This window comes from Nomascus leucogenys, chromosome 22a (genome assembly GCF_006542625.1).
Source record: "Nomascus leucogenys isolate Asia chromosome 22a, Asia_NLE_v1, whole genome shotgun sequence".
Classification (NCBI taxonomy): Eukaryota; Metazoa; Chordata; class Mammalia; order Primates; family Hylobatidae; genus Nomascus; species Nomascus leucogenys.
Genome location: NC_044402.1, coordinates 42679382 through 42702536, shown reverse-complemented (window position 1 = coordinate 42702536; position 23155 = coordinate 42679382). Strand labels below are relative to the sequence as shown.

The window sequence follows — 23155 nt, the reverse complement described above, 5'->3', positions numbered from 1 at the left end:
ATCCTCCCATTTTGAAGCAGGCCTCCCGGCCTCCACACCAGAAATCACCCCCTCACTGTTATTTCTACCCACTCACAATGAGATGTCGTTTCATGGTGATAAGACCAGGTGGCTCTGCGTCTTCTTAGATATTCCTGAAAATCATGGAAGGAGGCGTGTGGAATGCCCTTGGAAATGTCTAGTTTGGTAAAACTGTTTTCCTTAAACCACATTCTCAGCTAAAACTGCCCACTTCATTACATTCATTTTGCCTTTGTTCTTTGGCTATTTTTGTTCAGTCTCTTTGTAACTGGATGGAACACTGCAACAAAAAGTGCAGCGAGAGAACACAATAGTTTATGCCTTCTTCTTTCTGAAATTCTCCTTTAACAGGGCCCCTTCTGCTGGAGTTAGGATGCTGCTTCATGTAGCAATTGCTCCTTAGCATAGAGAAAGGGTTGTAAGTGAAACTGCAGACCGGTAACCTGAATGAGGCACCCCCCTCACTTACCAGGGTTCTATGTGACCCTGTCTACTCCCTGCAGATTCAGCTTATCAGCCCTTACAGAAAGCTGGCTGTGGAGGCGGACACAATTCACCCCACTTGCCACCGAAAAGCCAGCAAAAATCACCCATGAAATATGTTCCTGCCTAAGTGAGTCCACCTGAAAAGTAATTGGCTGGCTCCAGTCAAGAGGCTGTAAATCAACTGTTAGTGTCTTGGTTACCACTTGGACTTATTAAAAGCTTCCGTGGTGGATAAGACCTTATTGAATTTTCATAAATCCTATCTCTGGCCACAGCCCAGGCCACTAATGGCCTGGAAATCTGTATGGAGTGTGCAGAGATATGCTGAGCTAAGCAAAGGTGTGTGGAGGAGGTGAAGAAGGGGTCAGCGTGGGGGTGGGTACCTGTCAAGTTCATTGGGGATGCAGTTGCCTCTTTACAGGAGCATTGCTATTTGCTGAGAAGTCCTGCGTCGTATCATGTGCTGGGCCTCAAAGCATCCACATCTACCTCCTCATTTGATCCTGGGCAAGTTGGTTTCATCCTTTCGTTAAGGCTGGGATCCCATGGTTTTTTTGGGGGGGCTTTTTGCCCCCCGTCGCGGGGGCTTTTTGTCGCCGCCGCCGCCGCTTTTCCCGGCTTTTTGCCCCCCGCTGCCGCGGCTTTTTGCCGCCTCCGCCGCCGCTTTTCGCGCGTTTTTGCCCCCTGCCGCCGCAGCTTTTTGCCCCCACGGCCGTTGGTTTTTTTGGCTTTTTGCTCTCCGACGCCGCGGCCTTTTCCCAACACCGCCGCGGCTTTTTGCCACCGAGGCTTTTTGCTCAGGCCTCCTTGGCTTTTCACCCGCCGCCGCCGCGGCTTTTTGCCCCCGTCGCCACCGCTTTTTGCCGCCGCGGCTTTTTGCCCGCGCCGCTGTGGCTTTTTGCGGCTTTTTGCCCCCCGCGGCCGCGGTTTTTTGCCCCCGCCGTCGCGGCTTTTTGCAGTCGCGGTTTTTTGTCCCCGCCGCCGCGGCTCTGAGGGCGGGAGCGGCAGACTGGGCTGCCAGCTGTACCGGCGTCCTGGCTCGAGCAGCGGCGAGGGGCGCTCCTGGTCCGGCTCTCCCGGCTCGGGGGTTCCTTGCTAAGGCGCCCGCGCCCCGGGCTCCCTGCCTCGGCTGCCGCGGCGATGGGAGACAAGAAGGAGAGCGGTGGCGGGGGTGACGCGGCGGCCGCGGAGGGAGGCGCAGGGGCCGCGGCCAGCCAGGCGCTGCAGCAGTGCCGGCAGCTCCACAAGCTCATCGGCATCTCCATCGGCAGCCTGCTCGGGCTGCGCACCAAGTGCGCTGTGTCCAAAGACCTCAGCCAGCAGGAGAAATGGACAGTGGAGGTAAGGGGGTCGGGGACCCGGGCTGGGCTCGAGGAGAGGCCTGGACACCTCCCTCCGGGCCCCCAGTTCACTCCTGGCCGAGTTTCACCCTTGAGCCCGAGTCGCACCCTTGGAGGCTTCCCCTCCCTCCTGCACTCGCTGATGAGGCAGCCGGAGGACCCGGGACCAGCCCTCACCTTGGGCAGGATTTGTGGGGCGGGTGCGCGGTGGGAACTTGGATGGAGGCTCGAGGGGCCCGTGGGCGGGGTGGGCTGCGTGCGGACATCCCCTCACCCCCCGAATTTCCATCTGGTCCAGCCCTCTCATCTTGTAGGTGAGGAAACCGAAGGCCTGAGGGAGAACTGACTTGCCAGGAACCCCTGTTAAGGAGAATTACCAAAGAGTGGTTATTAAAGGAGCCCTGAGTTGGGAGTCAGACCTGGAGTCCTACACCCTTGGTGAAGACATTATACCACCTTGAGTCTGGCCTGTTGACTGAGGGTGAGCCACTCCATCCTCCTCTGATTGTGGGGTCTTGACCTCAAGGGGTTTCCTGCAGGAAGAAGCAAATGGGTTTAAACTAATCCAGGACCACGGCGGGCTCTGTGGTCTTCATGCATGCATCCTTCTCAGCCTTCGTTGGTGCTCGCTGCCCTTTCAAAACCTCCTCTGGCCTTGGCAGCACCGTGTTCGGGCCCCGCCCCGCTCTCTGTTCACATGTCCGTTTCTTTGGCTTCTCTCCCAACGTCTGTCCCGTGGGCTGGGTGTCCTCAGGTTGCCTTGACCAGCTTCTCCCACTGCGCCCAGCTCTCACGGGATGACTCGTCACCCTGGGCATCAATGGCTGTGTATATGTAATGGGTTCCAAAGCTCATCTCCAGCTGGTCCCTTTACTCTTGTGCTTCCAGTCTCTACGACCCTCCATTGGAAAGCTCCCCTTGGGTTCTGCAGGCTCATCTCTCCTGTCCCAGACTGCCCTCCTCCTCCACACTACTTGTTTCCTGTATTAGGAAAAGGGACCGTCCTGCTCCAGGCTGGCAGGAATTGTAAGTTTGGTGTCTTTGTTGTACTGCATCAGGCACAGACCTGCTGCTCACGCCTCCTGGGCAGTGGTGCCCCTTCCTGGGGCTGCCTGCCTGTGTCAGCCTCCATTGTCACTCTTGGCGGTGACCACAGCAGCCTCCTGGGTCCATGCTCATTCTCCACTTTTGTTTACAGGGAGCTCTAGCAGATGAGATCTCCTTGTCCTCTGGCTTGTCTGACCCCTTACTTGATGTGGTCTCTTTCCATTTCTTGTGTGCCCGCCTAAGCCTGTCTCGCTCTGCTGACAGATCCCACAGGGTCCAGTTCCTCCTAGTGCAGGCACGCACAAGAGCCTGGTGAGTTAATGAATGAAACATCCAGTTTGCCTCTTCTGTGCAATTCTCAACTGCTGTCATTTGCTAAAATTCTCTTAACAGGGTCATTTTCATGTTTTCCTCTCGCTCTCTCCTACCCACCTCCCTACTGGCTACTTCCTTCCCTAAGAAACTTCTCCATCTGCACATCCCACTGCCCCACTCCTCAGTGCGGGACTGGTGTCTCCTGCACCCCAGTCCGCCAGCACTCATCCTGTATGACACCCTCCACATTGCGTGGAAATTACCTGTTGACTTTTCAGTTGTCTTACGAGGCTCAGCCTGAGAACAGTGACTTTATCTCTTCCTGTTTGACTCCCTGGCATTTTTATACATTTTCTGGCTCACATGGGTACTTAATAATTGTCGAATGAATGTGTATTAATTCTAACAGTCTTACTGGTTTTTAGAAAAAACAACAAAAAACTATTAGAAATACATTGAAGGCATTACAAAGTTTTTTTTTTTTTAGTAGGTATTGATTTTGATAGAACGTTAAACGTTTTAGAACTGTGCACATCCAGCTCTAGCAGTAGTTGCTTTCACTGAAGCCGGTTATTCATGGACAAGTTCAGTGTCTGAGGGCAGAACTGCCATGGCAGGGCCATGGAGGAGCGTGGCCACTGTCACCCACTTCGGGGTCTGGCCAGGGTCTTCCTTAGGTCGGATGGGAAGGAGTAACATACAGTTAGGAGGGCTTTGCCACAGTCTGAAGCTCGTTTCTTTAGTAAGTGCGTCATTTTCCTTTAACTCTCGTTTTACTGCATCTGAAATTTATGTGAATTAGTTGTGTTATGCATATTCATATATGATTTAAAAAGGTGATTATATGAATCACTTTATCTTGATTAATTTTAAAAGTGGGTCACCCTATGGCAAACGTTTCTACTTGGTAGATTGTAAAAGAGAAACAAATCACAGCCATGGTTGCTTCTTCCAGCCTGGCCAGGTTTCTGCATCTGTGAGGTAGGCTCTGCCATTCTCCCTGGGGCTCACCCTGCTTCCATCTAATGCCAGCCCTCCACTTACGTGCCTGTCCTGTCTCCCACTCTGCACAGAGTCATCATTCTAAGGAGTCCCCCAGGACCTTTCTCCTCAGCTGTGCCAGTTTCTGCTCTCCTAGGGGGACTGCATCACAGTTGTCTAAGTGGGAGGAGAGGGTGGCTTGGACCAGGCCGGTTAGGCTCGAGGTGCCCCCAGACATCTACATGGAGATGTCAGATAGGCAGTTCAGGGAAGTGGTCAGGGCCAGAAATGTACATTTGGGGATGACTGTGTGTCTGTGGTATTTCTAGCCATGAGACTGAATTCGGTCATTAGGGAGGAGTGAGATAGGAAGTGCCCCTTCCAATATTTGGAGAATGAGAGGCAGCTGGCCTAGGAGATGGGGATGGAGCAGGCAGCGAGATGGGAGGACAGAGGCCAGGTACCTCGAAAGTCAGGAGAAAGGCAGCTCCCTCCAAGAGCCCTGACTAGGTGGGCTGCTGGTGTGGTCAGTTGAATAAGAGGAAGTCTGAGAGTGACTGTCGCATCTTTCCCCACAGCCGGTGTGAACTGCTGCAAACATTGTCAGGTTATGGGATCCCTCGCTCAGTGCCCTCCCCTGACTTCCCTCCACGGCCCATGGGTGCACACTCCACAGGCCGCCTGTCTGTCCCTGGCCGCCTTGCTCTTGTTTTCTGGGATGTCTCACATCCTGGCATGTGTGGGGTGGCTCTGTGCTCACCTCTGCTGGTCAGCTTTCCTTGAGCAGTTTGTAAGGAAAGCAGAAGTCTTCCCGCTGTGCTTGGCATTGGGGCCTGTTCATTGTGTTACTGCTGTGCTCTGTTGTCTTTCAAAAGTTCCAGTGATTTCAGATAGGGGGCTACTCGATGTGGTCAGCAAGTATAGGATTTGAGTCTGTTAACGTCCACTAAGCCAGCCTTCCATAGCTGGAGCCCTGGCCGCTCCTGGGTTGCCGTGGTGACCTAATCATTGTGTACAACAGTGCTTAAAACAAAAATGCTACGTAAACGGTGACTGCTGCCATTTAGAAATAAACAGCTGTGAGGTGCTCAGATTGTGGGGAAATGACCAGACTCCACAGGACCATAATGAAGTGACTCAGGGCTCAGGAAAATAGTGAAGGAAGCCAGAAGAGATGGCAGCAGAGAGAGAGAGGGGTGCTGTGGGGAACCATCGCCACAGCTGGCTCTTCCCCTGGGGAAGAGCTTAGGAGAGCTTGGCTCGGAGCACAAGACAGGTTTGTTAGTGTCCCCGTGAACGTCTCTAGTGTTACCGGTTGTCTGAACGCTAGGAGTCAGTGGGGTTTCTTCATGAGCTGTTCTGTGGAGATGGTAGTCCTTTCTAAACTCTGTGGAGATGGGAGTGTCTGCACCTCCTAGCAGAGTGTTGGGCACGGGGCACATTAAAGACCTGGGGGTCACGTTTCCCAAATGCATCTGACTGCAGACATCCCTCGTCCTCTGTCTTTAGTGGAACAGCCGTTGATGTCTTGTGAGACAGTGTGAGGGGCAGAGCGGCAGGGCTAGAAAAGTGGGTGAGGCCAGCCGTGACACATTCGGTGTCCTGTGTGTATGCTGCTCCTGTGCTGTTTGTGTGGGAGGTGGCGTATGTTGCAGCCGGAAGTATACAGTAGGCTCTCTGGATCAGATTGTGTGGGTTCAGACTGGTCTCTGCCTCCTGTGGCCTTGAGCATGTCACTTCCTTTCTCTGTGCCTCAGTTTCTCATTTGTAATGTGCAGATGGTAGTCCTCATTTGAGGGAACTGCAGTGGCAAGATTAAGTAGCATGGTTCATGTCAAGAGTTTGATGCTGCCTGGTCCAAAAATGGATAAAGGCTGATTGCTGCTGCTGCTGTGTCGTCATGGTTACAGTGGTACCACGCGTGCCTGGCTCCCTCTTCTTTAAAGACCCTGGGTGTTCAGCCTCTGCTATCACTTCCGATTTTCCTGTCAGAAAGAGGATGCTAGGCTCCCTCCCTGGGCTGATGCCGGCCGTGCCCATATGCCGTCTCCGCTGGTGTCACCAGGCACGACATGGTCCTAGCCTGTGCTGGTTTCCCCTCAGCCCCATTAACACCCTCAGGGCTCCCATGTCTACCTTCTTACTGCTGTTAAGTTAGGACAATCGTCCTTTGGGGTCACAGTGGTGGAGGTCACGAAATGATTTCAGTTGTCTGTGTTCACAGAGTAGTCTGAGATGTTACAGTTAGTTGCCTTTGTAAGTACCGAAGACAGTGGAATTATTGAAAAGCCTAGAGCCTTTTCATGTTGTTAGTTGCTCATTTAATCAATCAATCAATTATGTTTTTAAGACTTGGTCTCCCTGCGTTGCCCAGGCTGGAGTACAGTGGCACAGTCATAGTTCACTGCAGCCTTGAACTCCTTCCTTTGGGTCTTGTGTGTGGCACTCACCTGGTCATCCCCTTCCTGTCTTAGATAACATCCCTGAGGACCTCAGAGACCCTTTCTACGTTGACCAGTATGAGCAGGAGCACATTAAACCGCCTGTTATCAAGCTTCTCCTGTCCAGCGAGCTGTACTGCCATGTCTGCAGCCTCATCCTGAAAGGCGACCAGGTGGCCGCCTTACAGGGACACCAGTCTGTCATCCAGGCCCTGTCCCGGAAAGGGATCTATGTGATGGAGAGTGATGACACCCCTGTGACAGAGTCCGACCTCAGTCGTGCACCCATAAAAATGGTGAGTGGTCTGTGGTGGCCGCCCCCAGGGGCCATCCTCTGGAGCCGCGGGCTCTCGTGTGGCGCACCTGGTGCATGGATGGTGTGAACACGGTGTGCAGCGAGGTGGTGGAGACCCGTGCTTTTGCACACTGGCATTCCTGAGGAAACTGCATATCTTTTAAAGCACAGGACTGTTGTGGAGAATGGGGAACAGAGAGCTTTCACTGAGCTCTTTCTCATTGGGAATGCTCTGTGAATGCTGAGATTGGAGTGAGGCCTGTTAATAAAAATACTTGAGGCAGACTTTTTACAGATGAGAACTGTAATTGTTACACCCATTGTGTTAGGTTGTTTCATGCATACTTTGTACTAAAATAACTCAGTCTGCCTTTTTCTCCCCCAAGCATCCCACCCCCATCTTTCTCTGAAGGCTTGCTGCTGGTGTGCCTTTTCCAGAGCGTTCTGGGTCAGGGCCATTCTCGGCGCCTCCTGCACTGCCTTTGTTTGGTTGCTCCCATGGCGTTCCCGGTGAGACTGCGGGTGCCGCGCGGTGGCTGAAGAGAGTGTTACTCCTGTCGTATGAGGAAGCTGCACTAAGGCGTGGTGCAGCTGTAGCAGGTCGAGCTCTGGACTAGGAGCCAGAGCCCTTTGGTGGGCAGTTGGCCTGGGGCAGGTCTCCTGTCTGCCTTCCCACAACCACGACGTGGGAGTCGCACCGCCTTTCCTGGGAGTCCCACAGGGCTGTTGAGGAAATAAGAAATGACAGTGCACTGTGGGCCACAGGGCTGGCCTGCCTGCCTGAGAACGGACTCCTGGTTCCTAACAGTCTTGAGGCTTGGTCAGAAATGCCAGGCTTGAAATAGTGATGGTGAGGGGGAGGCAGGTCTCAAATCTGAGTATCTCTTCAGACAGAAAGGGCGAGGGATGAAGAAATTAGGCCAGGATTCTGAGTATGAGCAGGTTCCCTGCATCAGAACCTGGTAAGAGGGGTGGGTTTGAGGGATTATAGCTGCTGCGTCTGCTCCTAGAGTGCCCACATGGCGATGGTGGATGCCCTGATGATGGCCTACACTGTGGAGATGATAGCGTCAAGAAGGTGGTGGCCAGTGTCAAGTGCTTCTCAATGTTCAGTGCCTTGAAAGAACTTCCGTACGACCTCGAGGACGCCATGTGTTCTGGATCAACAAGGTGAGTGCCCTGCCTAGATGTGGTGTGTGACTCTGCTCCTGTGGCCGGTTTCCTTTTCACTTGAGAGCAGCACACTTCGTCTGTCATGCTGAGACCCAGCCCTTCATTTGGGATGAGTCATATTTTGTGTCCAGAAATGTGTCTGCTGTAGTTAAAAAGAAGCAAAGCAAGCAGGCGTTTCTCCCGCAGGCTGAGAGTAGAGGATGATGAATTTATATGTGAAAACGCAGCACATGTTGGTGCTTTAAGTGCTTTAAAAAAATTTTTTTTGATACAGGGTCTCACTCTGTCCCCGAGGCTGGAGTACAGTGGCACGATCATGGCTCACTGCAGCCTTGATCTCCCAGGCTCCAAGTGATCCTCCTGCCTCAGCCTCCTGAGTAGCTGGGATCACAGGCAGGTGCTACTATGCTTGGCTAATTTATTTTTTATTTTTATTAGAGAGGGATTCTCACTGTGTTGCCCAGGCTGGTCTCGAACTCCCGGGCTCAAACAGGCCTCCCTCCTTGACCTCCTAAAGTGCTGGGATTACAGGAATGAGCCACCACACCTGGCCAGTGAATAATTCCTTTTTATTTTCATGGTATGCACCTATATGCAATAAAGGAGTTTATCAAAATGCCTTTAGAAGGCATTTTGATTATTAAGGGAAAAAAATGGCATTTTCCCAAATGCTATTTTCTCCTTTTACATTTAGAAGCTCATAGTGTAATTTCAAATACAATGTATGTAAAGAATGTTTATTTTTAGTAGTGTCTAATTATTTATAAGGTTACCTTACCAGAGCCTTTGGTTAGTAAGCATCCTGATACGCAAAAAGGTGTTTAAGTTTGCGCATTAATTAACACAGCAAAGGAGCTAGAAGGTTGTGTGGCCCCATGTGAGGCTGTATTAGTGGATCTGAATAAGAGGCTCACGCGGGATGGTTCTGGAGTTACTGATGGTTAGCTTGCACATGCAGAGCCAGGATGGTGCTCCATCTGCTGGCTCCCTGGAAGGCCCCTCTGTCGCTGTGACAGGCGGGTCTTTGTCAGGAGTTGGCAGACGTTTGTGTTTTGACTTTTTCTAAGACAGTTGCCCTGCTCTTTAGCTGTTTTCCTACCCAAGCTTGGGGTTGGTGAACCAGGTGGATGGGCAGACTCCTTACATTTCCTTATCCTGCGGTGAGGTAAGGACAGAAAGCCACAGGGTTTTCTAGGACTCACTGGAGCCTCTGGGCCTTAGTTCAGATTTGGGGGCCAGCTAGTACCATCTCTGCCCCACTCTGCCTCTGCCCACGAGGATGCCTCTTGGTGGCGAGCGCCATGTCTCACTCATCCCTGGCTCCCACTTGACAGCGTGCATGTGGGAAGTGCTTGCAAGAATTCTGTGGAAAATGGTGTTCAGGCCTAGTTCACATTTCCAGAGGAGCCTGAGCTTCGGGGATGCTCCTGTAATGCCAGCGGAAGCTTCCTGTGATCAAAAGTCAAATTTTAGCTTTTCTTTAATATCTTTTATTGATTTTTTCCTCGTGTTAGAAATGATGTAGTTATAGAAAATGTAGAAACTATGGATGAACAAAAAGAATAAAATGTAAATTACCCATAATCTTATCACCTATGAAAATGGTTAACATTTTGGTAAAAATTCTGATAGTTTTTCTTTATTCGTATGTGTTATATAGGCCTACAACCCAGTGGGGAGCTACTGTGCTTTCTGTCGTAAGCCATGTTTCTACTTGGTACGGTTCTGTGCAGTGAGTTTCTGCGCATTGGCCAGATATCTGATGCCAGCTGTTCCAGTGACTCCCCTGTGGCCCTTCTGTGATCTCGGTGTTGCTGGAGGTCGAGTTGTCTCCTCTCCATCTGTGCAGTAGTCTCTGTCCAGCCACGATGATTTCCCTCAGGCCACGTTCCTGCGAGGGGAATGGTGGTTCATATTTAAGGACTTTTTCTTTGCTTGCTTGGTTCTTTTGCCCAAATCTGATCCTAAAGATTGTAACATTTCCCTTTCTATTAGTTTGTGTAGGTGTCTTTTCCCATGTCTTCCCATATCTACATAGAAAAACTTAATTCTGGGTAAAATTGCAGATTCTGGGTAAGAGCATCTGTCTCTTACCCTCCTTCTCTGGTGAATCACTTGTTTGTTATCTTTGCCGGTATTTCTTTGGGCAGGAGGGTATGTTTTTTTTCCCCTGCTTGGTCACGTTTCTCATTTGCTGTGCATTTATAAATGACTTTTCAGGCCGCTGCTGGCCTCTGTTTCTGTGGACTTGGCAGATAAATAGAAGGTAGTCTCCTTGTAACCAGAGACATCATTTTCCTTCCATGCTATTCTCGTTTCTACCTCCAAATTTTAAAGAAATACATTGTATTTCCGGCTCCTGACTCCTCATTTGTGGACATGATCTACTGAGGTAGGACTGTGACAAATGGAAATTACAGTGATTACAGTTTCCATGGCCCTCCACTCCCCTCCTCCTCATTCCCCTGTGGTTGCATTGACAGCTTTGGACACATTCACAGCCAGACTTGATGTTCCTGTGGTCAGGCACCCATTTTCACAGCTCATGTTGCTTTCCTTGTATGATGCTTTGTTTTTCCTGGAGTTAATACTTGCTTTAGTTTTCATGACCTTTTCTTTTTTCTCATGCATTATTTACATTTGTATTCAGTGTTTGCCATATTTTACTGTTTTCTTGCCATTTCCATATGAATTTAAGTTCCTTATGTTAGTGGTTTCTCCTTATGTGACTTTCTCCCGGGTGCGAGTCCTCAATGCAGGATGCGATGTTGGCTGAATGCTTCCAAAGCACCTTTTGCAGTGTGAATGCCCGGGTGTGTAGGAAGTGCGGGTTCCCCGAGCATCCTCTCTCACCCGCGCTGTGTTCCTAGGCCCTCTCCAGTGTGGGCTCTCAGATGCCTCACTGGCTTCGAGCTGTGCCCCAAAGCTTTCACTATACAGGTGGGTTTTCTCCCCATTGGAAATTGCTGCATGTTTAATAAGCTTGGGGCTCTTGGTACGATTTCCATAAGGGTGAGTTTTTTCTCCAGCATCAATTCTTTGATGCATAAGGTCTGAATTCCCTTTGGGCACAGGTACCATGTTTCCAAGATGCCTGCTGTGCGCGGGTGCATTTGAGTGCAGATTTCAGCTTCTCACACCCACACCAGGGTCACTCCCTCCTTGGGTTTGGCTCTGTGTTGTCCTCTGCAGCACCTGTGGGGGAATGGCCATGTTCTGAGTTTCTCCTCCTCTGTGGCATCCCTCTGGAACTCTGTCCTGCCCCTGCCTGCATAGTTGCTGCCCCGGCCACCTGCATGTCTGCCATCCTGGACTTTCCTCCCTTCACCTCTGCTCCAGGCCGCTCACCCGCCTCCTCCTGGCCAGGGTCCCTACCTGGGTGCAGGAGCCTCCCTGCCGTTTGAGGAAAGGCTAATGCTGTGCATTTCCATGACCATTTCTGAGACAGTTTCTGAAGGAGCCTTCCTCCACCTTTCCTTGGTGATTGTGTAACTAGATGGAAGCGCTTTCCCCAGCTTAAGGGGGTTGCCCATCTGTCTTCTCTCTTCCAGGCTGAGGAATCTGCTGCCCTGCGGGTTCCCCATCCTGTGTATGACCCGGATGACCTCACTCAGTATTTCCTCCTTCCCAGGTGCTCTGAAGTTTCACCATGAACCACCTTGCAAGGGCTCTTTTTATTTTTTATTGATGCCCAGCCAGTTGTTGTTGTCTCTTTCTCTCTCTCTCTCTCTCTTTTTTTTTTTTTTTGGAGACAGAGTCTCGTTCTGTGGCCCAGGCTGGAGGTGCAGTTGTGTCATTGCGGCTCACTGCAGTCTGACCTCCCAGGCTCAAGCAATTATCCCTCCCCAGCCTCCTGAGTAGCTGGGACTACAGGCATGCACCACCGTGCCTGGCTGATTTTAAAAAAAAATTTGTTTACTAGAGACAGGGTCTCGCTATATTGCCCAGGCTAGTTTTGGACTACTGGGCTCAAGCAATTCTCCTGCCTTGGCCTCCCAAAATGGTGGGATTACAGGTGTGAGCCACCACTCCTGGCCTGTTTTTGTCTTTTTTTTTTTTAAGACAGCTCTACTGAGATGTATTTTATATGAAGTCAGTGAATCTTTTTCCTTGAGTTTTGATAAGCAGTCATTTGTTTAGCATTCATCACAATCAAGGTAATGTTTCCATCGCCCCAAACAAGCTCTTTCATGATCCTTTGCAGTTAATCCTCTACCCCAATGCAGGTAACTACTCATCTGCCTTCTTCACTGTGGATTAGTTTTGCTTTTTTTTAGGTTTTGATAAAAGTGAAGCTGTGTGGTGTGTGCTCTTCTTGTGTTTGGCTTCTTTCAGTGAACAAAGTGTTTCTGAGATTGACCTATGGCATCGCGTCTGTCAGAAGTTCTGTTGGTGCTTGGTGGAGTTCATCGTGTGCATATACCATGGTTCGTTTATCTGTCCACCTGTTGATGGACACTTGGGTTGTTTCCAGTTTTTGCCTATTTTGAATAAAGCCACTAGGGACATTTGTGTGCAGATATATTTTTATTTCTTTCTCTTTTTTTAGATGTAGTCTCACTCTGCCGCCCAGGCTAGAGGGTAGCGGCGAGGTCTCGGCTCACTGCAACCTTCACCTCCTGGGTTCAAGCGATTCTCTTGCCTCAGCCTCCCAAGTAGCTGAGATTACAGGCGCCCGCCACCACACCTGGCTAATTTTTGTATTTTTAGTAGGCACGGGGTTTCACCGTGTTGGCCAGGCTAGTCTTGAACTCCTGACCTCAGATGATCCACCCATCTCGGCCTCCCAAAGTGCTGGGATTACAGGTGTCAGCTACTGTGCCCAGCAATATTTTTATTTCTTTAAGTAAAAATTTAGGAGTAGAATCGCTGGGTCATGTGGTAAGTATATATAACTTAATATAAGTATGTGTAAGTTCAGTCTTTAGAATAAACTGCCAAAATGTTTTCCAATGATTGTGCCATTGAGAACTCCCACTAGCAAGATAGAATTCCAGTTGCTCTACACTTGTTATAGTCCGTCTTTTCTCTTTAGCCATTTGAGTGAATGTGTAACTGTCTCTCATTGTCGTTTTAATTTGTGTTTTCCTAATGGGTAAAGATGCTTGTCTACATTCTTTTATGAGGTGCTTTTTCAAATATTTTGCCCAATTTTTAACTGAGTTGTCTTACCAAGTTGCAAGAGTTTTTAGAAATGTATATATTTGGGAATCAAGGGCCTTGTCAGATGTAAGTATCGTGAAGATCTTCTCCCAGGCCAGCTACCTTTTTGTTTCCTTAACAGTGTCTGTCAAAAAGCAAAGGTTGGCTGGGTGTGGTGGCTCACACCTGTAATCACAGCACTTTGGGAGGCTGAGGTGGGCAGATTGCCTGAGGTCAGGAGTTCAAGACCAGCTTGGCCAAAAGTGGTAAAACCCTGTCTCTACTGAAAATACAAAAATTAGGCGTGTTGTCAGGCGCCTGTAATCCCAGCTACTTGGGAGGCTGAGGCAGGAGAATCACTGGAACCAGGGAGGCGGAGGTTGCAGTGAGCTGAGATCATGCCACTGCACTCTGTAGTCTAGGCAACAGAGCAAGACTATGTTTCAAAAAACAAGCAAAGGCTTTTAAAGTTTTCTTTGTAGCCCAGTTTATCAGTATTTCCTTTTATGGTTTGTCCTTTTGTGTCTTATAGAAGACATCTTTACCTACTCCAAGGTTGTAAGGAGTTTATACTATGTTTTCTTCTAGAAGTTCTTTTGTTTTAGCTCTTACATTTGCCTCCGTGACCCACTTTGAGTTCATTTTTATGAATGATGTGAGGGAAGAATTGAGGTTCATTTTTTTCTTCATATAGATAGCAGTTCTGAAACCATTTATGGAAGAGATTTTCCTTTCCTTATTGAATTACTTTGACAGCTTTGTTGACGATCAATAAACCACATATATGTGAGTCTGTTTCTGCATTCTATTCTGTTCCACTGATCTTTTGTCTGCTTTATAGGAATACTTGAAATTGGACAACGTTAAGTCTTCCAGCCATATCCTTTGTGTTAAAAAATAACTGTTTTTGGCTGGGCGTGGTGGCTCATGCCTGTAATCTCAGCACTTTGGGAGGCTGAGGTGGGTGGGTCACTTGAGGTCAGGAGTTTGAGAACAGCCTGCCTAACATGGTGAAACCTCATCTCTACTTAAAATACAAAAAACTAGCCAGGCATGGTGGTGCATGCATGCCTGTAATCCCAGCTACTCGGGAGGCTGAGACAGGAGAATCGCTTGAACCTGGGAAGCAGAAGTTGCAGTGAGCTGAGATCATGCCACTGCACTCCAGCCTGGGTGACAAGAGTAAAACTCCGTGTCAAAAAAAAAATTGTTTTCACTATTCTATGTTCTTTGCATGCCTACCCTTAATTTTAGAATCAGCTTGTCAGCTTCTATAAGAACACTTGCTGGGATTTTGATTGGGAATGCATTGAAGCTAGATGAATTTCGGGAGAATTGATAGGTTACTAATATTGCATATTCCAGCCCACACACATGCTTATATCTCTCCATTCTTTGTAGACTTAACAGCTTCACAGCTTCTCTCACCCATGTTTTATGGTTTTTCAGGGTAACATTTTGTATATAGTTTAACTTTATTCTGTATCTTTTGTGTTTTGGATTCTATTGTAAATGGTGTTCTCCTAATTTCATTTTCCAGTTGTTTGTTACCAGTCTGTAGAAACGTAATTAATAATTTGTATATTGACTTTATATTTTGTGACCTTGCTAAACTTATTTATTCTAGTGGCATTGAGAAAATTCCTTAAGATTTTCTACGTACAAGATCACGTTGTCTGTATATAAAGTCATTTGTATTACTATTTAATATGTATGCTCTTTTTTAATTGTAAAGGTGTTTTTTTTTGCCTTACTGCACTGTTTAGTACCTCAGATAGAATATTGAATAGAATTGGTGAAAGAAGACATTTTTGCTTGTACTTCATCTTAGAGAATAAACATTTACTGTATTAACCATTGAAATGATGAATGTTGGTTGTAATTTTTTTCATAGATGCCCTTTATTAGGAGTTCCCTGCCCCTGTGCCCCCCTATTTTTTTTTGAGACAGGGTCTCACCCTGTGGCCCAGGCTGGAGTACAAGTGGTATGATCATAGCTCATTGTAGCCTCATTCTTCTGGGCTCAAGCAATCCTTCTGCCTCAGCCTGCTTCATAGCTGGGACTACAGGCACACAGCACCACGCCTGGCTAATTAAAAAAAAAAAATTTTGTAGAGGGGATTTTGCCACATTGCCCAGGCTGATCTTGAACTCCTGAGCTCAAAGGATCCACCCGCCTTGGCCTCCGTCGCCTGGCCAGGAGTTCCCTTCTATTTTAAGTTTGCTTAGGGTATTTTATTCATGAATACATATTGAATTTTGTCAGATGCCTTTTCTGTATTTATTGAGATGATTATATGACTTTTCATTTTTAGTCTGTTGATACAATGAATTACATTAATTGATTTTCAAATGTTGAACCAGCCCTTCCATCCCCAGGACAAACACAAATTGTGTTTATTATTTATTTTATATATTGATGGATTCGATTTGCTAATATATTGTTGATGATTTTTGTGTCAATGTTCTTGGCAGATATTGGTCTCTAGTTTTTTTTCCTCATAATGTATTTCTCTTGTTTTGGTGTTGGGGTAATGTTGGGCTAAAAAAGTGAGTTGGGAAGTATTAAGGTAAAAGGAAAATAAATATTAAATTCACTGGTAAAGCAATCTGGGAGTGGAGTTTTCTTAGAAGATTTTAATTATGAATTTAATTTCTTTAAATATACATATGATAATAGATTTTCTATTTAGCATTGTGCCAGCTTTGGTAATTTGTGACTTTCAAGGGATTTGTCAGTTTTATTTAAGTAGTTGAATTTACTGGCATAAGGTTTATATTTCTTTATTTTCCTTTTAATATACCTGTGATCTGTAGTGACAATGTCCTGTTTGTTTCCTGAGGTTGGCAATTTCTTTCATTTTTCTTTACCTTGATTAGTCTGATTTATCAACTTTATTAATCTTCTAAAAAATCTGCTTTTAGTTTTTATTTTCTCTATTTAATACTTAATTTCCTTTTACCTTTATTATGATTTTGTATTTTGGGTTTAATTTGTTATCCTTGTCTAGTTTTTTAAGGGGAGAGTTAGTTATTGAAGGCTTTTTTCATTTTGAAGACAGGTATTTAAAGCTGTCGATTCCTCTCTAAGCAGCACTTTAGCTGTGCATTATATATTTTTATAGGCTATGTCTTTCATCATTCTCTTTAAAATATTTTGTTTCCCCTGTGGATTCTTGTTTTATCACTGGGTTATCTAGAAGTCAGATGTTTAATTTCCAAATACTTAAAGAGAGATTCTAGATAGCTTTTTGTGTTGTGGTTTCTGGTTTAATTCTGTTGTCAGGGAACATACTGTGTGATTTTCATCCTTTTAAGTTTATTGGGACTTAGGGTCCGCCACATGCCTTACATTGCAGAATGTTTAATATGCATTTGAAAAGAATATTCTGCTGTTTGAAGGTAGAGTGTCTTCAGTGTCAGTTCAGATTGGTTGTTGGTGGTGTTTGCATCTCCTTTACCATTTTCCTGTCTTTGGTCCTATTAGTAGGTTAATCTGAGAGGAGGGTGGAAGGTCCTGAGCTGTGTGCTTGTAACCCGTCGTTTGGTTCTGTCAGTTTTTACTTTGTGTGTTTTCAAAGTCTGTTATGTTTACACATATTCAAGTTTTTGGTATTAGTTGATGAATTAACCCTTTTGTCATCATGAGATGTTGCTTTTTATCACTGGTGGTAATCCTTGTCCCAAAAGTCTACTTCATTTAATGTGGATGTGGATTCAAGAGTGCTTGTGAATAGTGGCTGCACGGTGTATGTTTCCTTCCTTTCACTTTTAACCTCTTGTTGTCTTTCTCTTTAAAGTGAATTTTTTACAGATGCCGTGTAGTTGCTCTTGCTTTTTTATTCATCTGACAATCTCTTGGAGTGTTTAAACCAATTGCATTTAATGTCATTATCCATAAGGCTTGGTTTTACCATCTGGTCTGTTTCTGTTTATCTCTTTTCTTTTTCTTACCTCTTTTAAGGGTTATTTTAGTTTTTTTTTTTTTAGTACTCCCTTTTATCCTCCAGTATTTTGTGGGGTTGCTTTAGGGTTCCTGTCTGCATCTTTAGACCATCACAGGCTGCCTGCAAGTCAAAGTGATGCCACTGCACAAATAGCAGAAGATGCGTCTTTTCCTTGCTGACCTTTGTGTTGTCATTCGTTTTACCCCAGCTGTGCTATTTTGGCTTTCTTTGATCTTTCAAAGTATTTAAAAATTGAGAACAAGAGTCATTAATATTTATCCACATAATTTCCATTCTTCTTCTTGTTAATTCCTTTGCATACATCAAGAGTTTCACACAGTTTGGTCTCAGGATCTCTTCTGTGTTGTTTTTTTTTTTTTTTTTTTTTAGCCAGGCGTGTTGTGGTCGCCTGTAATCCCAGCTACTCGGGAGGCTGAGGCAGGAGAATTGCTTGAGCCCAAAAGGCAGCGGTTGCAAGGAGCCGAAATCACGCTATTGCACTCCAGCCTGGGTGACAAGAGTGAAACTCCATCTGGAAAAAAAAAAAAAGTAGATCCCTCAAATGTCTGATGATCTTTTACTGCCTGCTCAAATTTAAAAGTGAGTAGTAAAAACTTTTCTCAGCAGGGCCAGTCTTTTAAACTGGACTTCACTGTAGGCTAGTTTGGTTCCTGACCTTAGTATTTTAGGTTTCTGTAGGCTAGTCATTCCCCAGAAGATACTTTTCTACTCTCGTGTCTGAAGAGCATATAGCTAGCTGGCTACGTTCTTGGAATTGTGGGAGAAGACTGGGGACTTTAACGTTCAGTATGTGAACTTTCACTGCATCTCCCCATTTTCAGTGCAGTTTTCCCAGACCGCAACTGTGCCTGGACTCTCCTAGTCTAGACATACAATATTTCATTCTTCCCAGAGAATAAACTTTCAGTCTGCTTCCATAATGGAGAAGAGGATTCTTTCTGCTTGTTAGACTCTCAACCATTCCCTCTATCTCAAGGTACAACTTCACTCCCACCTCCAGAAGCACCTAGGGCCTAAAAAAACCATGATCTCTTAGGGGGTCCTGTGTTGTAAGTTAGGTCATTTCGCAGCTTTCCCTGTTGGGAACACTTGGTTTCCAAATACTGTGTTGATTCTTTTTCCTCTTTTCTTTACCCTTTGGATTTGTGCTTTGTTGTTATTGTTCCTGTTGTTGTTGTTGTTACCCTTTAGTATGGTTTTAATGGAGTTTCTATAGAAAGAGTTAGTGCATGACCTAATGTAAATGATGAGTTAATGGGTGCAGCACACCAACATGTCACATGTATACATATGTAACAAAGCTGTACATTGCGAACATGTACCCTAGAACTTAAAGTATAAAAAAAAAAACACAGTTAATGCATGGATTCACTTGTAATCTTCAACTAGATGTTTCTGTTTTCTCTTAACTCCCCTACAGCTGGGGATTTACTTCCACTCCACTGAAACACTGCTTGTCCAGCCATTACTGATGACACATTGCCCAGAACAGTGGTCAGTATTCTGTCTCATTTGATCCATCTCCATCTTTTCACCTTGAAACACTTAGAACATCTTTAATTTTGTTGTGAAATTGATAAATACAAGAGTGTATAAAACATGAAGCATAATATGGATATCTGTACACCCTCCACCCAAATTAAACAATAAGATTATTATCATTGCTTTGCACAGTTTGTGTGAAGTTTTCTTCCTGTTCGTGGCTTCCCAAGACACTGTTAGGTTTTGGTTCCTCTTCCACTTGACTAACTACTACTTCTTGTTCTTTTTTAACTCTTCCTCAGTTCAGGGCATTTTTTTTTTTTTTTTTTTTTTTTTTTTGAGACGGAGTCTCACTCTGTCACCCAGGCTGGAGTGCAGTGGTGCGATCTCGGGCTCACTGCAAGCTCCGCCTCCCGGGTTCACGCCATTCTCCTGCCTCAGCCTCTCCGAGTAGCTGGGACTACAGGCACACGCCACCACGCCCGACTAATTTTTTTGTATTTTTTTAGTAGAGACGGGGTTTCACCGTGGTCTCGATCTCCTGACCTCGTGATCCGCCTGCCTCGGCCTCCCAAAGTGCTGGGATTACAAGCATGAGTCACCGCGCCCGGCCGGGCATTTGTTTTTTAATCTGTACATATTCCTTCAGTGATATCGTCTAATTGTATGATTTTTACTATCTATAAAATAATGATTCCCAGGATAATGTTTACTCCACCTCTTTCTTATCTAAGTGGCATCTCAGAGTTAACATACCCAAACCAAATTCTTGATTTCTCCTCCCAAACCTGCCCTTTCCCCCATGTTCTCTATCTCAGGAAATGACCATTTCATCCTTCTAGTTGCTCAGGGGGAAAACCATAGAGTCATTTTTGACTTCCCTTTTTTTCTCAAATTTCACGTCGTATTCACCAGCAAATCCTATGGTTTCATCCACAAACAAATCCAGAGTTTATTTATCATCTCCATGGTTACTGCTATCATCTCTCATCTGGATTATTGCATCTGCTTCCTATTTGCTCATGATGCTTTCCATTTATGGACCTTATAGAGTATTCTTAGAAGTCAGAGTGAGCCTGCTAAAATATTTAGATCATCACCCTGCTCTGCTTCAAACTCTTACTCAGAGTAACATACAAAGTTCTCTTACTGAGAGTAACATACAGAGTTCTATAGTGGAGTACAAGAGACTACCTCATCTGGTCCCTTTTATCCTTCTGACTTCATCTCTTACTACTTTCTCTTACTCCACTCCAGCCAAACTGGCCTTCTTGCTGTCTTTAAGGATGCTAAGAATGCTCCAACCTCAAGGCCTTTATACTTGCTCCTTCAACCTGGAATGTTCTTCCCCTGGGTATCTGCATGGCTCACCCCTTCACTTCTTTTCAGAGAGAGGCCTTTTCTAATTAATCCACATAAAACAGTAAGCACCCATACTATTCATTTGTTTGTTTGGTAAACTCTATCCCTCCCCACTAGAGTGTAAACTTCATGAGGGCAGGGACTTGTTTGTCTATTTCGTTCACTGTTGCACCCTAGTACATGGCATACATTAAGTACATAATAAATATTGTTTGAATAAATGAACGAATTCTAGGTATTGATTATGGGTAGAGCTGGGTATTTTTTTTTCCTGTTGCCTAGGGCTCTTCAGTTTCTTTTGGTTTCATTTGCTGACCTGTAACTTTATGAACTACTGACTTTGCTTTTACATAGGAAACCTATCTGTGTTCTAAGACATCAGTTGTCCATACACCCAGTATTTTGCATCCTTTGGCTGTTGGTTTATTTCTTAGTAAGTTGGTCTCGTAACTTTTTGAATCAGAGTCTTCACTTTTATTGAAGCTAAACTTTTGGCTCTGGAGGAGAATGAAGGAGAATATTTAATGTAGGAAAGAATGGCTCATTTCTTACTGAACTTTTCCTTAACTTGAAAATTCTCTTGGTTTATGTTTAATACAATATAGATTTTTAATTATTAGAGTGCCTTAAGTGTTAAGTATTTTTTTGATTAAAAGGTAACAAAAAAATTTTTTAATGATGTTCTTTTAAAATTGTTTTTGTAACAGACCGATGTAAAGGAAAAACAGAAAAAACTTGTCGAACAATTAACTGGATTAATAAGTAGTTCACCTGGACCACCTACACGAAAATTATTAGCTAAAAATCTCGCAGCCCTTTATAGCATTGGGGATACTTTTACAGTTTTTCAGACACTTGATAAATGCAATGACATTATCAGAGATAAAGATGACACTGCGGCCTACTTACCAACAAAATTGTAAGTACTTACTTTAACAGGGGCCCTTGAAGTTTTATTTTTTCTTTCAAGGAAACTTAGGAGACTATGGACCATAAAAAACCCCAGGTGGGTGGAACCTGCAACATGCTGCTAACAATGAGAGCTCTAAGTGGATTGAGTTGTGATGGGAAGATAATGAGTTAAATTTTAGGCATGCTGATTCTGGAATACAAATGGGAATATCCAAATGACAGTGTATAATAGGTAGTTGGAAATTCTAGTTGGGATTTTAGAGATTTGTTGGGAATGTAGTTTTGGTGAGTAGGCTGAATCCTTTGATATGAGTAAAGTTACCTAGGAGGAGGAGTATATTTGAGAAGATGGCTAGGGATACAACTCAAGAACATCAACATTCAAGGGGCCACGGTCAGTGTAATCGCTTACAGAGGAAATGGAGAGATTTTTCAACACCTGGATTCTAATTTTTAGGTCTACTTTTAGGTAGTTACCTGGTATCACTAGGTAACTACCTAGATATATTGTGACTAGATTTTTGTGTTTTGTTTAGGATAGATAAAGACCTCAAAAGTTTTAGAGGAGATTAGACAGTACTAGTACTTTCTAGTTTGTTTTGAAGTTTGAAGCTATGTTAATACTTTGATGATTTAGTTCACTGCCACTTAGCATATATACACATAATTTTATAGTTCTGGTTAAGTAGAATTGATTATACATTCATATGTATTTCCAGTGGATCCATGGGTCCTATTTAGGAAATCTCTAATGTATGCCAGCATGTGATGCCAGTCATTTTAAATTTATTATCAGCCTACAGGGTATCAAAAAGCATGAGATTTGGAGTTGAAAAGGTGAAAGTTGATTCCCTGATTCTACTGTTTATTATGTGTTTGATTGTGAGCTAAATTTAGTTAACCTCTCATCTTTAAATTGCTCAGATCACATAGCTTTTATTTATTTTTATCTGTTGGAGCAGGAATGGCTCGCCTCATGGTAGACCACCTGCCCACTTCCAAGATCCAACTACACATAGCTATTAGATGGTGGGTTCTAGGATTTAGGCACAGGTCTGCCAGACTCCAAAGCATCCGCTCTTAACCACCATGTCCCACTTTTGCCTTTAAGGTAAACCCATAGCTATTCACTTACTATTGACCTAAGTGACACTGGGGTCATTTCTTCCTCCTGAAGAAGTGTGTTTCTATTACTTTATTATTCCAAGTGTTCTGTTAATGTAATTTAGATTAAATTTTACAGGTTTACAAATAGTATAGTACTATTTGTAAATTAAGAGGCAGACACTGTGAGCAATGCAAATGTATGGGATATATTCCCTGTTTCTGGAGTTTACATTTCCACTGGCAGGACAAGATAGAGACATATAAAATGGTCAAGTTACAACACAGTAAATGATATACTTTTGTCAAAATGAGTGATTGACATTAAGTGTTATATATAATGACAGAAGAGAGGGATTGTTGAGGATTGACATATTTTGGAAAGTCTTCATAGAAGCAAAGCTTAGGGGCCGGGCACTGTGGCTCACCCCTGTAATCCCAACACTTTGGGAGGCCAAGGCAGGCGGATCACCTGAGGTCAGGAGTTCAAGATCAGCCTGGCTAACATGGTGAAACCCTGTCTCTACTGAATATAAAAAATGATCTGGGAATGGTGGCATGCACCTGTAATCCCAACTACTCAGGAAGCTGAGGCAGGAGAATGGCTTGAACCCAGGAGGCAGAGGTTGCAGTGAGCCGGGACCACGCCACTGCACTCAAGTGTGGGTGACAGAATGAGACTTTGTCTCCCAAAAAAACAAAAAGAAATACTTGGATTTCTTCCCAAAGAATGGGTATAATTTATTATGTACATATATAGATTCTTTTGTATTCCTAACAAGAATACAATTTAACTATAGTATTTAACAAGAATACAGTGTAAATATAGTATAGTATTTGTTGCAGTTATGAAGGATAAACAAATTGTTTTTGACAGTTGAAATTAAGGATTATAGCCAAAAGTGTCCTAGACAAATGCAAATTGATTTCTGAAAAGTATAATTGTGTCATTAACCTGAACAATGACCAGTGAAATTGTCACTTCTTACGGGGCTGCGGTGGCTTGTGTCGGAGCATTTTATGACAAAATGGGGAGAATGTTGGGCAGCGCATTTCCAGAAACAGTAAATAATCTATTGAAATCTC

The 23155-nt window shown here is 45.0% G+C and overlaps 1 long non-coding RNA gene and 1 pseudogene across 4 annotated transcripts in view; both read left to right on the top strand.

The window, feature by feature from the left end:
• The window catches only part of LOC100601371, a 481171-nt pseudogene that overhangs the window by 417141 nt on the left and 40875 nt on the right, over positions 1-23155 (top strand).
• Positions 1766-23155, top strand: part of LOC100604980 — a 30098-nt gene continuing 8708 nt past the window's right edge. The window contains exons 1-5 of one of the 4 annotated variants that reach the window (XR_004027847.1): positions 1850-2873; positions 3046-3206; positions 6665-6927; positions 7937-8096; positions 20761-20972. This is a non-coding gene — a long non-coding RNA (uncharacterized LOC100604980). The other 3 variants (XR_004027848.1, XR_004027849.1, XR_004027846.1) reach the window with 3 other exon arrangements.